Source organism: Aethalodelphis obliquidens, unplaced genomic scaffold (assembly GCF_003676395.1).
Source record: "Aethalodelphis obliquidens isolate GAN/ISIS:26980383/991018 unplaced genomic scaffold, ASM367639v1 scaffold9, whole genome shotgun sequence".
Classification (NCBI taxonomy): Eukaryota; Metazoa; Chordata; class Mammalia; order Artiodactyla; family Delphinidae; genus Aethalodelphis; species Aethalodelphis obliquidens.
In genome coordinates, this window is record NW_020837953.1 from 3,205,093 (window position 1) to 3,214,460 (window position 9,368).

Consider the following 9,368-nt stretch of genomic DNA (forward strand, 5'->3'; position numbering starts at 1 on the left):
GCAATAAGCTGCTTGAATTTAAGAGCACAATTCGCTGTGTACAGACCTGGGAAACGATCACCACCACCGAGGCAGTGTACATACCCATCACTTCAAAATGTCCTCGTGTCCCCTTGCATTCTTTCCTCCTGTCTCCCCTCTCCAAACAACTACTCATCTGCTTTCTATCCCTGTAGATCAGCCTGCATTTTCTAGAGTTCTATATAAATGGAATGATACAGTATGACTGTTTTTTAACCGGCTTTATTCACTGAATTATGTTGAGATTCACCCATTCAAACCTTCACTCCTCCCTGGAATGTGGGTTCTGGTATGGGGTGGGGGGAATGGGGTACAGATCCTGGGCACAAAGGAAGACCCTTAATCAAGGACACTGGTGTGATGGGCAGACCTCTGGATTTGGCACCAGAATGGACGTGGATCTCAGCCCAGACTCGACCACCACCAGCTGTGTAGCCAGGAGGGAGTCATTCGCAATGCAAGCCTCAGTTTCCTCATTTATAAAGTGGGGTTGATGATAAACTCCCTTCTCTCCGGAGAGCTCTGTGAGACTCCCCTGAGCCAGGAGATGAAGTGCTCTGTAAACTGTGAAAGGTCAGTCCTGGGCAAGGGATTAGGCCTGGATCAAGGCAGCAGCACACTGGGAATGCCCCAGCTCCCAGGGCTATTTAAAGGCTGCCTTGAATCCAGGGGAGCTGCCTGGATTGGCGATTCTTCCCAGAAACGGCCAATAAGAGCTATGCCTGGTGGCCTTTAGTCCTGATCCAGTTAGGAAAATGTCAAGGATTCTTTTCCATCGACCCTCCCCCCTTCCTCCGCTGGGGCTGTGTTTACTTACAAGGTCTCCCTCCCTCCAGGGAGCCGCGTGTGACCTGAGGATTCCTCCTCTGGCTTGGAGCCGGTGATAAGGGCAGCCCATCTGCTGGGGGCTCCAAGAACCACAGGTACAGGAACCGGGAGCAGAAGGGGAGGGATGGGGAGCCCGCCAGGCCTGGCTGCCGCTTCCTTTGGCCGGGATTGGCACAGAGGGGACAAGGCAGGAGGGACAGAAAGAAATAGTTGTCTCCCGTTTAAAACCGACTTGACCTATAAAATCATACCAGATTTGAGGAAACTTCCTATCTCTTTTCATGAACTGGGTTTCTTATTTGCTGTTGATCGGTAAAGAGAGGTGAGGTGAACCAGAAGGACCTAGAGAAGGAGGTTCAAGTTCTGGCAGTGTCATTTCTTCTGTGAACTTGGCAAAGCCACTTCCCTTTCTGGGCTTTAGTTAATTAGTTACCATTTGCTGAACACCTACTACGCATCAGGCGTGACACTGCATTTTCTATGTTTTTTCAGTGTAATCCTCAAAGCTATACTGAGAGGTGAATATTCTTCCCCTCATGTTACAATTGATGAAGGTGAAATAACATATCCAAGGTCACTTAGGATTTGAGCCAGAATTTGTACTCAGCGCTATCTGACAACAGAATCCATGTTCTTTGGCGAACTGGAGGACAGCAATGCTCAAGGAACGAACTTAACATAAAGTTCACTTACTAAGGGGAATGCTGCCTACAGTGTCCACGGTGTACATTTAATCTAGAAGGTTCTGAGAGGTCCTGGAATAGAGGCACTTAACTTTTTTTTCAACCAAGAATTTTCCATATTAAATTGATTATCACTCTTTTTTCCTGTAACATCTATTTATAGTCTAAGGAACAACTGCCCCTCAGAGACTCACAGTTGGGAACCACACTGAAGCAGAATTAAAGGGATTACAGAGTTTATCCAATGAACTATAAGAATTCCATGAACAACAGCTTTTTTAAACATCTCCAGGGATGAGAGACTCATCACCTGGTCAGACAGCCTGCTCCCTTGTTGTACAAACGCAGCGGTTAGAATAGTACCGCCCAACAGAAAGGTACTGCAAGCCACAGGTGTGGCTCGAAATTTTCTAGAAGCCACAGGAAAAAACCTAAAACGGAACAGGCAAAATTCATTTTAATAATATATATTATCGAACCCAATGGATCTAAAAATATCATTTCAATATGGAACTAATAAAAAAAGATTAATGAGATACTTTACACTTGTTTTTTCTTTTTTAATTGTCTTTAAAATCCAGACTAGCCACATTTCAAGGGCTCAATGGCTACATTTAGTTAGTGTCTCCCAAACTGGAGAGCGCAGGGTTAGAAGATTCTTCTCTAGGCTCAGCTAAGCTCTTCCTGCCTGTGCCTCTGCCCCGTGGTCCTTGGGTTCAAGGTTACCATTTACAGATGCATAATTCAGCCACCAGCCCTGAGGATGAGTTCTGTTTGGCCATGTCCTTGCCCATCAGGCACCCACCTTGATGGAGCTCACCCTCAAGCAGTGATCTGCTGAGGTCTGTCTCCCCCTTGGAAAGGGCTTTCCAACACTAAAATGCTGTATAAGTGCAAGGCCTCATTCTCCTAACCCCTACTGGGGCAGACTTCCAGTCACCCAGGGTTTTCAGTGGTCTCATCACACGGTTATTTTACATTAAACCTGCAGGCAGCTGTTAATACAATGCCAGGCCTGGGGCGACTCCTTCTTTCTGCTCCCTGGGCCTCAGTTTCCCCATCTATCAAATAATATTAATAAATTTGAGTTTTCTATGATTCAGACCCTTCCCGCTTCTTTTTATCCAATACCACTCTCTTGGCCTTCTGATTAAATTTCCCTTTAAACTGCATCTTAGTTAGAATTCAGGCATAGTTATAGCTTCCCATATATCATAATAATAAGCATTTTCTGAGAGTCTGTCACACATGTCAGGCACTGTGTGCTAAGAGCCTTATGTATAGCATCTCATTTAATCCTCTCCCTACCCAAGTGAAGTAAGCACTATTATTATTCCCTTTTATAACTGCGGCATCAAGTGGTGGAGTCACAGGTCGCACACTTAATGCGGGGAACAGCTGGAGCTTCCCACCCAGGCCCTTCTCCCGGCTCTCTGTTCCCAGGCTGTGAATGCACGTCTAGGCCTGGGACCTGAGGTGGGCTCAGGCCTCTGATCACTAACAAGGGAATGGGCAAAGCCGCTTCTCGCCTTATGTCGTGGTGGTTGTTGTTCTTGCTAAAACCCACGGAGCGTCCTCCTTCTGTTTTGCAGAGGAAGAAAATACCCTTATACCTTCCTCACTAAGGAAACCCTCCTCTTCACGAGTCAACTTTCCTCCCATCCCCTTGACATTGCAGGGAAGGGGCTGAGGCCCCTGAAGGCTCTGGAGGAGACCCAAGGAGCTCAGGGCAGGGGTATTTTTAGAGTTGGCTGCACTGTTTGCAAGGAAGCTGGTCCCTCAAGCCTACAGGGGCCGGGGGGGCGGGGAATCCTGGCTCCCGGGCCCACCTGCAGCCCAGCTCCGGCGCTTCCTCCCTCCCTCCTGGCTGCTCCTCTCCTGTGCGCTCTGTCACGCGTGGGCTCTCTCAGCACGTGGGTGCGCTGTCATTACTGCCCTGGGAGGAAACAGAGAAGAGCCGCAGCCCATGGCACTGAACACCTCCTGACACTGGAGAAACCAAGAAGCTGCCATCCGTTGGGGAAATGGGGCTGGCAGCTGGCGATGAACCGGAAATCTTGCAAATGGACATTTCTCCCCTGAAATAGTTTCAGAGCCTCACCGTCCTGGGCCTTCACTGCCAAGAGGTTGGGTGTGGTGGGTGAGGACGCCACAGAGCATGCCTCCAGCTCCTACCCTGTGTGCCAGGGGCTCTGAACTGTGACCAGTCCCCCCCCCCCGCCCCAGCCCCCCTTTCTGCAGCTACAGAGCGAGGATGGCTTGGATAGTGGGGCTCCCCAGACACTGGCTGAATGTCTGAGTCTCCTCCATGACAAGGTGAGGATTCCTAGGACCCCTCCGGGGTCGGCGGTGGTATTATATCACCAGTGGAGTGAACACAGTGGGCGTGCACTACGTAGGGCCATTCATAATAATTCCATATCGCCAGCACTTTACACAGCACCTGGCACAAAGTCAGGTCTCCACGAGGGATGCTTTCCTTTATTCTTATAGCTCAGGCTTCACCTCAAAGCCTACATAAACCTCCCCTCCAACTATGCCCTTTTTAAAATTAAGTGTTTACTCCTTCTCACCCAGCCCTGCACCCCTGTCCCCCAGTGGTTCAGGAGTCTTACAGCAGACACTGGAAGTCCCTTCTCTGAGTCACGGTGCTGACGCTTCCCAGGCGGGCTGCACATTTGTACCCCATCCCCAGTGGCTCTTGAGACAGGGCATCCCGACCCAGGGTGGCTGGACCCGACCCAGGTAAGCAAGTCTTCCAAGGATCTGACCACAGGCTGGCAGGCCTGATGGGAAGCTGGACCCAGGCAGCCTAGCCCTCACCCAAGCTTCCCTGGGATGCGGCTGTGGAGATGACAAGGCCTCCAGGCTCCTCAGAGGAAGTGCTAACTTCCTCTGTTCTTTGGGCAGGCTGGACTTCTCCTCCAGTGGCCAAAAGACGTTCAGGGATTGTTGCTAGAAGTGGCTAAACTCCCGCCATGTTTCTTCCATCTCCCTCCTCCATCCCACCCTCCCCCTTCTGCTTCCCCCTTCCCCTCCCCAGTCCTTTTCCTTCATCCCCCCTGCCCCCCCCCACCTCCTCTTCTCCACAGTTGTGCTTTTGACCCAAGTGATGGGGTCTTCCTAAGGGGGAGGTCAGGTCTAGGAAGACAGTCTACTGTCTTCCTAAGGGGGAAGTCCCAGCAGAGGGGAGAGGAATTGACTTCCCTCTGTGGCCTCATGCCTCCCCGTTCTCGAGACCTTCCACAAAGACGTCCTGATGGCCTCTGATGCTCCAGGCACTGGGCCAAACACTCAAAGGGGTGGCCAGGTGAGAACAGCACGGGCTAGTTAGCCTGGTGGGCTTGGGCCAGGGTGGCCCTCCTGGCTGGCTGGGAAAGTTGCATGTTAAAAAGGTGCCGCCTTTGACCACCTTCTCTACTGTCTCGAGGTCCTCCATTCACACTTTCTCTCGTGTCATTTTGCTGTCAGACAGGTGCCACTTTGGAGAATGTGGTTACAGCAGGAGGTGCCCTGCCCATCTCCCCCTTCTCTGACCACCAGGCAGAAGAAACAGCTTGTTTACCAGGACAGAAGCCTGAAACAGTAATGGTGCCAGCCGGCTAAGTGTGGCAGGTGTGGCTGGAGTGGAGGGCGCTGGCAAGGGTGAAGGTCAGGAGAGTAGGCTGGGAACCCGGGATGGGACCTTCACGCCAGGAGCCACAGCTGGAAGCCTGCATCAGGGGCCGCCTTGAGGGGATGTCAGGCTGGGCTGCAGGAGGGAGAGAGTACCAGCAGGGAGACCTCACAGGACACAGTGACAGTTCTCCTTGTCCCCTTGAACCTGCTCAATCCCTAGTCCTTCCTTCTGAGCTCCCCGCAGACTGTGCAGACCTGAAGATTTCCCAGGGGTGCACTCATTCTCAACACTCTTCCTCACCCACCTTCTGCTTCCTAGTAGCTGGTCACCTTAGACAAGTCCTTTAGCTTCTGTGGCTTGATTTCTTTCACCTGTAAATCAGAGAAAGGGTGTGCATGTGTGTGTACATGGAGGTACACACACAGACATACACACACACACACACACACACACACACACACACACACACACACACACACCAGGGCTGTTATGAAGCTAAAGTAAATAAGACACTGTGGAAGGAAGCCCTCTGGAAAGCACAGGCCGTTCCTGGTCCCTCTTCGTCCGCCCTCAGCTGCTATTCCCATTCCAGAGGGGAAATCCTCGCCCGGAAAGCCCTGCTCACACTGGCATGGGGCCCAGGGCAGGCGCAGAGGCTGGGTCTCTCCCTTCCCATTTCCCTTGTTGATTCCAGTGTGACTGTTGTTGGCTTGCAGATGGACAGGCAGGTTTCCGGGCTCGCCCTGCTGCCAGACTGAGGTCCCACCTTGGCTGCTCGGGCTCTGAGACTGGTATCAAGGACCCACAGGGGCTCAAGGGGGCTCTGCCTGGACGGGGATCTCACGTGTCTCAGCAGAGCTGGACAAGGGCTTCTTCTGTTTAGGCTGCAGCTCAGAGATGACCTGTCGCTGCTACAGAGGCCTTCCGGCAAGATGAAGAGGTGAAGTTGGGAAGGTGATCTGAGCCAGGAAAGAGGGGCGACATGAAAGGAGCAGGAATCCCAGGAAGGAGACGGAGCTTCCGCAAAGGCAGAGAGGTGTGGGCAAGCAGAAGGGCTGGCAGCCCGGCAGCTCCTCCCCCGCACGCAGCTGCCTACCTGCTGATGAGCTGCCCTTTGGCTGTGACCCCTCCCTTTCCCCCACTACCCCCACCCCTATTGACTCCCAAGTTCCGCAAGTGTTCAGGTCTTAGATGTCTCTGGTACCCCTCTTCTCTTCTCTAGCCAGTGCCTGGGACTCATAGCCCTTTCCGGCCTGGACTAACTAAAACAGCTTCCTTTGTGACCACCTAGAGGGGTGGGATAGGGAGGGTGAGAGGGAGGGAGATGCAAGAGGGAAGAGATATGGGGATATATGTATATGTATAGCTGATTCACTTTGTTATAAAGCAGGAACTAACACACCATTGTAAAGCAGTTATACTCTAATAAAGATGTTAAAATAAAATAAAATAAAAAATAAAACAGCTTCCTGACTGTTCTTCCCTCCAGCTCCCTCGCTCCTTCTAATCCATCCATCTCACAGTGGCCAAAATGATCTTTCTAGTATGCAGATCTGATTGTGACATGTCTTTCTTCTGCTTAAATCCATCAAGGGCTCCTCACCACCTTCCAGATCGATTCTGCAGCTTAGAACCCAGGACCCTCCATGGTCTGACCCCATCATCTACCTCTCCTGCCTCCTTTCCCACCCAAACCTGCATAAACCCTGAGTTCCTGCCACACTAAACTTCAGTTCCCCCAATGAGGCATATTTCATGCTGTCAGGTGTTCTTTCCTGGAGCCCCGCCACCCCTATTTCCCTGGCTACCCCTAACCCTCCCTCAGAACACAGCTAACAAGTCACCCCGTCTAGAAAGTTTCTCCTGAACCCTCCTTTGTGCTCTTGGAAGCCACCATGTGTATACCTCTAGCACAGAGTTTCTTTTTTTTTGAATTTTTTCACTCTTTTTAATTTTTATTTATTTATTTATTTAACATCTTTATTGGATTATAATTGCTTTACAACGGTGTGTTAGTTTCTGCTGTATAACAAAGTGAATCAGCTATACGTATACATATGTCCCCATATTCCCTCCCTCTTGCGTCTCCCTCCCACCCTCCCTATCCCACCCCTCTAGGTGGTCACAAAGCACAGAGCTGATCTCCCTGTGCTATGAGGCTGCTTCCCACTAGCTATCTATTTTACCTTTGGTAGTGTATATGTGTCAATGCTACTCTCTCACTTCGTCCCAGTTTACCCTTCCCCCTCCCCGTGTCCTCAAGTCCATGCTCCACGTCTGCATCTTTATTCCTGTCCTGCCCCTAGGTTCTTCAGAACCTTTTTTTTTTAGATTCCATATATATGTGTTAACATACAGTATTTGTTTTTCTCTTTCTGACTTACTTCACTCTGTATGACAGACTCTAGGTTTGAATTTTATTTTTTTTATACAGCAGGTTCTTATTAGTTACCTATTTTATACATATTAGTGTCTATATGTCAATCCCAATCTCCCAATTCATCCCACCACCACCACTCCACCCTACCTGGTTTCCCCCCTTGGTGTCCATACGTTTGCTCTCTACATCTGTGTCTCTATTTCTGCCTTGCAAACCGGTTCATCTGTACCATTTTTCTAGGTTCCACATATATGAGTTAATATACGATATTTGTTTTTCTCCTTCTGACTTACTTCACTCTGTATGACAGACTCTAGGTCCATCCACATCTCTACAAATGACCCAATTTCATTCCTTTTTATGGCCGAGTAATATTCCATTGTATCTATGTACCACATCTTCTTTATCCATTCGTCTGTCGATGGGCATTTAGGTTGCTTCCATGACCTGACTATTGTAAATAGTAGCACAGATTAACCTAAGGTCAGAATCAGAGACTTTGTGAACTTGCATGGGGGGAAAATAATTGCATCATTCTATTCACTAACCTCTACCAAAATGTACCATTTCTTTTGGTTACAAATATAGACTCAGATCACAGTGATATCCGCTGTACCTGTGATCTATCACCAAAGAAGTCAAATAAATTTTCATATCACTCTAGAGTTCTGAAAGATTTTCTCACAAATGGTCTATGCTCATCAATATTATGAAATTTCAAAGTTAATAAACCTATAGATGTGATTATTTCATGTGTAAATAAAGACACTCATAAATTATACCAATTTGATTTTTCCTGTATATTGGGTTGGCCAAAAAAGTTCATTTGGATTTTTCCATAAGATGTTACGGAAAAAACCCAAAAGAACTTTTTTGGCCAATCGAATATTTTTTTAATTCTTTTAAAAAATAATTGACTGCCTTTGCAATCATTTGCATTTTACATTATGCATTTTAAAATGTTACTCTGAGAAGAGGTCCATGGGCTTCACCAGGCTGCCTGTGGGCTTCCTGCCATGAAATACTCTTTCTTCAGCAGAAACCTATAACCCCCTCCACTGGGACTGTTGGTTTATCTTGTCCATCTCTGTCAACTTAAAAGCAAGAGACCCTCTCCTTACCTGCAAGTCTTAATACAGTGCATGGCCGCTGGCATGTGCCTAAAAATATTTTTTGGAATGAAGAAATAAATAAAGTCAAAAAGGAAGGAAGGAAAGGGAGGGAGGGAGTAAATTCAATCTTCAAAGAGCATCCGCTCCTCCCTCTATCTGGCACTTTCTCCCAGATGGCTGTAAGGCTTGCTGCCATCCACCTTTGTGTCTTTGCTCTAATGTCACCTTCTCAGTGAGACCCTTCATAACACCACATTTGAAGTTACTAGAACCACCGCCCTAGGTGTGCTCTGTCCTTCCCTGCTTTGTCCTCGTCACACTTATCACCATCTGACACACCACTTCTTTCTGATTTTTAATTCACTTATTCTCTGTTTCCCCTTACTAGAATCTAAGCTCCATGAAGGCAGGAACTTTTATCCTATTCATTCATTTCTGTGTCTCTGGCACCTGAAACAGCACCCCACAGATAATGAGCGTTCAGTAAATATTTGTTGGATGGGTGGACGGAAGCAAGCAAGTGGTGAAGGCCAGTCAGTTAAATCAGTCCCCATTCAGCAGATGAGGAAGCCAAACCTGGGAGAGTTTGGGGCCCTGAGTCACACAGGGGATCGATGGCAGAGCTGAATTGATGTGAGTGGGTAGTGGGAAGAAGTATGGGTTGCTTGGATTGGGCTCAGAAAGAAGGACCTGGAACCCCAGGCCAGGAAGTTTTGTTCTAAGGC

At 48.8% G+C, this 9,368-nt stretch overlaps 1 pseudogene; it reads right to left on the minus strand.

Moving 5' to 3' along the window:
- Window positions 1-610: 610 nt before the first annotated feature.
- LOC113622370 (uncharacterized) lies at window positions 611-8,675 on the minus strand (annotated as a pseudogene).
- Window positions 8,676-9,368: the final 693 nt, after the last annotated feature.